We start from the raw sequence: 5,382 nt of genomic DNA, 5'->3' as shown, positions 1-5,382 counted from the left end.
GGAGTCTGAAGGTGTCTGAACAAAGCATTGCTGCTGGGCTATAAGGAAGAGTCTAGTGCAGAGCCGGAAACAGGCAAAGTGGGGCAGGAGTCCAGTGCTGGCTCCTGGGGATGGCCTGAATCTCACAAAAGGTGGGGGCATGCATTCTGGGGTGGGGGGCAGAGTGGCCAGGAGAGGTGAGAGGCCCAGAGCCAAAGTGTAGCCCTCCCCACGGCAGAGGACCAGGACTCCATGCGAGAGCCTGCTCCCAGTACAAGCGCCAAGCTCCCTGGGTCTGGAGGAGAACCTGCAGGAAGAAGGGGTAGAAGGAGGGAGAAGGTCCCAGAAGCCACCGTGAGAAGCTTTCCATGCAGATCGCAGGAGGCATGCTCTGGCTGTGTGGACACTTCAAAAGCTGGGTTCTCCGGGCCAGTGTCACCCTTGCCAAAGGAAAGCATTTTCTGGGTCTTATCAATTTTCTGGGGAAGGAGCCCCAGAACCCACTGGCAGCTTTGTCTTCCCCAGGACATGGCCCTACTCAGAGATGATGTGGGGGTGCCTCTCCCAGAACAGGGGGTACACCAGCTACATTGATGTGTGGCAGAGCTTGTGTGTCCCCCCATTTGAATTTGGGGGGTGACGAGACAAGAGCATGCTACAAAGAGTTCGCTCCAGTGAGGACTCTGGACCAGCAGTCAGGCACTTTCTACCGTGAAGAACAATCGGGGTGCTGGTACTGGCTGTGTGTCGGGGCTCCTCTGGCTGCGAACCTGCCCTGCCCGAGGTGGTTGCTGGTGTTCCTCTTTCTACCAGTGATGATTCAGCTTCTTCTCCAGCATCTGTATTTCTCCACACGGAGCTCATGGAGGGTTTGTACTTTCTGCTGGGAGGCTTTTTCTCGTTTTTCTGCAGAATTATTGCCTAATATCCTGCCGAAGGACCCAGCATCGGTTTATACTGCTATGGGGGAACAAAGGAAGTCACCCCATCCCACCACCACCACCACTCCCCACCACCACCCCCACCGCCGCGGGTTCTTCGAGGCTGGCAAGCAATCAACCATGCATCGGAAATACTGATGAGGAAAAAAGTTCGACACCACCTGCGCCTCCTGGATACTGGGGTGACAGAGGCAGCTTGACTGACACCTGCCCACCTGGCTCCAGAGGCTCCAGTGGCGCAGCTGAGACAGAAGCGTCCCCGGGGTGGGGTCTCCACGAAAGAGTGGGTCCCAGGTTCCCCCCCCCCCAAGAGTGGAGCTGAGCGAGGAGAAGCTGGAGAGGGCTGGGAGAAGAAAGGAAGTGGATCCAGGAGGGACACGTGGGGCAGGAGACCAGTGAGGAAGCCGCTCTTGCTTCTCAGCCCTGGACTCACGCTTGAGGGACTGGGGACCATGGGCGGAGAGTCCCGAGACAGCAAGGTGCCTGAGCCCTGTGGCGCGGTTTGGAGGGGCCTCCGTGGCCTGTTCCCCACGAGGGGATGAGTGACTTCGAGCGCCTGGTTGGGCACTATTGTTTCTCTTCCCTTTTCTCTAGGGCACACTAATTGCGTTCAACTTAGCTTCTATTGAAAGTCTAATGCACCAGAGTATGTTTTCTCTCCAGGCAGCAGATGGCAGAACCTATTTATAGGAGGGAAGGTTTGGGGTTCTGAGGCACCCCTCATCCTGCCCAATAACACAACAACTTTGGGGGAGAAAGGGAAGGTCAGTCGGGGGCATCACCAGGGCAGGGAGAAGCCTTCACAGCCCCTCCCACTAAATCACACCTTGCAAGAAGACAGATTTGGGGAGTGGCGGCTTTAACTCCCCAACAATGTCAAGTAAGACTGAGGCAGGTTTAGAGGGATGGTCACCTGCCTAGCAGCCGTGCGGGGAGGGGGTGTCCTCGCAACGCACTATTTTAGCTATCTGCCGCACAGCTCAAAATGGCTCCTCCCCGCCCCCACCCTGTGCAGACTCGCTGTTTCCTGAAGGACTATTGTGTGAAAGTGCACATTTCACCCGCTGCACCTGCAGGGCCCTGTCGGCTCACTCTTACATCCCGCTCCCCTAGGCGAGGACAACCCCCTCTTCTGCTTCCGTGCCTGACATTGTTCTGCGCTGAGATGCCACTAACCTAGATTCCAGCATCGGCCCTCCCCGAGCCTGAGAATGTTCTAAATTCGTGATAGTGTGGGGGAGGGGAGACCGCCCCCTAAGGTGCCCCCACCCCGGCTTGTATGACAAAGCCCGCTTTTGGGAGAGCGCTGCTGGCGCTGCCCGACCTGAGGCCATCTTAACCCACATCCGCCTGACCGAGGCCACGCGCGGACAGGACGCAGCCAGACCCCCGCCTCGCCAGGAGCAATCTGAGCGCGATGCGCATCTAACCAGGAGACTCTTCTCTGCTCCGTCCAGTCTTTTGTCACCTGCTCTGGCTGGTCCCCACAGGATCCCACGACTACAAAGGATCTGGGCTTTGGGGCTCCCCATCCCAGGCAGTGTTTGATTAAAACGCGTGGGGACACTTGGCAGGGAGCGGCTGGCTTCCCATGGGGGGGAGGGGATGGGAGTGGGAGGGGGTGTGGGTCACAAACCCGGGACTGGCAGGGCTGAGAAAGCGCACAGATCCCTAGGGGGTCCCCGGAACCCCCTCGCTGTCCCCTGCTCACACTCCATCTGGAGCTGGGAACCAGCCTAGCCCCAAAGCTCTGGCTACTTGGCTTCTTCAGGATTGGTAGCTTTCCCGCACCGCTAAGTGCCAGCGGAAGAAGAGTAAAGCGGCAAAATAAAGGAAATCATTTTTTTTTTTGATGGATCTGCAGTTTCTTTCTTTCTGTCCCTCTTCATTCATTGGCCAGGTTGGTTGCCTAGGAAACCGCGTGCCTCTGGGCTGCAGAACTGGCTGTCAGGCTACTACCCAGCTGAGGAGGGTGGATTCAATGGAAGATGCAGGGAAAATAGCTCTGGAGGAAAATCTGAAATCTAGATGTCTTGCAATTTTTATAAACGCGCCAGAAATACACTCTGCATCGAAACCATGCTTTAATTGTTATTATTCTTGCCCAATTAGCTACGCGATGTCTCCTTTCTACTAGATTTCTTGCGTTAATTATAACAAGGTCTCTCCAAATGTATTCGATTCAAAACCACTTGGGAATCAGCCATTTTAAATAGCTGGAAAATTGTGAGGGCAAATGTAATTGTAATGGCTTAGGGGCTTTCGTCCTCGCCTCGGCCCCACAGTCATGCACGGAAAAGGCTGGATTTTATTTCCTACACTCAGTCGCATTATGTCTATGACTGCCTCAGGAAGGGCCATTTTAGAAATGTCTGTGCATCCTTAAACTAATAGCATGTAACTATGAAGAGAGTGTCCCAGAAACGTTAGGTCTGATGGACACTGACACAGGTAGCAAAGACTTGTGAGTAACGAACCGACTAATTAGAGCTGGAGGACCCAACTGAGAAGGAATTGTTTTTCGGTTTCAAAGCCCCTCACCAGTCTCCCAGGAGCGACACAAAATGAGGATAAGGGTTAGCAGGTGAACAGAAGACCAGGCAGTCATCGCCATTCAGACTTGGCGCAGAATTAGCTCCTAGTAAGAATAAAAGGTGCTCCGCCATCATCCCAAATACAGATGAGGGCATGCAAGGGTTAACAAGAATCTGGCTTAGTAAGGGTGGGGGACAGCCCCCCCCACACACACACAATGTGGCAGAGGGTAGCAGGTCTTGAAGCAGAGTAGATTCCCCAGGGCACCGGGCTTGCAGTGAAATAGGTCCCAGCCTCCCCCCAGCCCAACCCCCTTTTTCTAAATGCAACCTGCGGCCAAAGACTCCCTGTACCCCATCATCTTGAGCACACGTGTCCACCCTTGCACTCCTGGACATCTGGCCCCCAAAGGGAGGCTGACACATGAAGTCGTTGCTTAGGTGAGGGAGGCAGACACCTGGCTCAATCACCTGGCACGGCGCTGCCCTGCAGCCTAGGTGCCCCCATCCCGGGGTCCAGGTGCTGGGCACCAGCGCAGACCCCTTCGTCCTGGGCGTGGTCACCATCCCGGAGGCAAGGGAGCCCGAGGATGGGACTCGATGGACCCCCATGTTAAACTCGCTGGGGAATCGGCCTCTGGACCCGCCCCTCCCAGCCAGGTCCTAGGGCCTCGCGCCCGGCCTGGGGGGCCCTCGGCTGCGGCTCCACCCCACCCAAACCCAGACTTGAGCAGACGAGTCTGGGGAGCCCGCTTGAGAGCTTCCATCTGGGTGCAAAGGGGGGCTGGGGGCTGCTGGGCTTTTGTTCCGTTTCTCTTTGTGCGCTGGAATGGAGTTGAAAGCCATCTTCCACCGCAGCGGGAAGGGAGGCGACGACAGCTTGCGGACGGCTCTGGGAGGGGCTCACTGCGGCTGCAGTTGAGCTCTCCAAGGATCCCAGGCACCCAGCTAGCTGGGCCCCTCCCCCGGGCATCAAAGGGCAGGCGGAGGGAGTACTTGACCCTCGGAACTGCACCGCGGGGCTCCAGATCCACGGTGAAGGTTGCAGACTCAGGATCGCCCCCCCCACACACACAACACCCAACTCACACAGAGGCACACACACGTGTCCTTCACTGACTACCTAAAGCCTGGCTTTGAAGGGGTGCTGGGGGTGGGGGCGCACGCGCCTTGTGGATGCGCCCCGGTCTCGGGTGGCCGCTCCTCGCAGTGCCGCAGGATGTGAGGTGTGTCCCTCGCCCTCGGGGACCTCGTGGCGGCTGCGGGGGTCCGGCACCCCAAGGAAGGGGAGAACGTGGGCGGTGCGGGGGGGGGGCGATGACTGCCCCGAGGCCGGACGACCGAGGAGCAGGAGCCGGGAGCACCAGGCAGTAAATTTTAAATAGTCGCTGGTAGCACAAGCCCCCCACAAGTGCGAGCTCTTTGTTCCGCCGCGCCCCGCCCCCAGGCCCCACCCTCCTTCTGACCGCAGGACAGTCCACTCAGCTCCGCCGGCCACACCCACCCACTCGCTCCCAAGGAACAAAAGCCAACTTGGGGCCGGAGGGGTCCTCGCTCCCAGCCGGGGAGCCGGGGGTCAAGAGGGGATCAGGAGGGCCGGAGGGCGCCGCAGAGGGCGCCCAGCCCAGGCCGCGGCCGCCACAGGGCGAGCGAGCGAGCGAGCAGCGGCCCCTCAGACAAAAGCCAACTGGCGCGCCGGGGGCGGGGCGGGGCGGGGCGGGGGGCACCCTGGCGCTCTGGGCCCTTCAGATCCTAACGCCCCATCACACACGCCTCCCGGACGCCCGCCCTCGTCCAAGGCTGCGTGACCGTCGGAGGCCTTAGGGCTGGGGAAAGGGACAGGGGTTTCGGGGTGGGGTGGGGGTGCGCGGGGCTTAGAGCTCTCTGCTCCCGGCCGAGGGGGCCCCGCAGTGGGAGCTGGGGCCAAA

This window comes from Condylura cristata, unplaced genomic scaffold, assembly GCF_000260355.1.
Source record: "Condylura cristata isolate star-nosed mole 26May11 unplaced genomic scaffold, ConCri1.0 scaffold00048, whole genome shotgun sequence".
NCBI classification, from domain to species: domain Eukaryota; kingdom Metazoa; phylum Chordata; class Mammalia; order Eulipotyphla; family Talpidae; genus Condylura; species Condylura cristata.
This window is presented reverse-complemented; position numbering follows the sequence as displayed.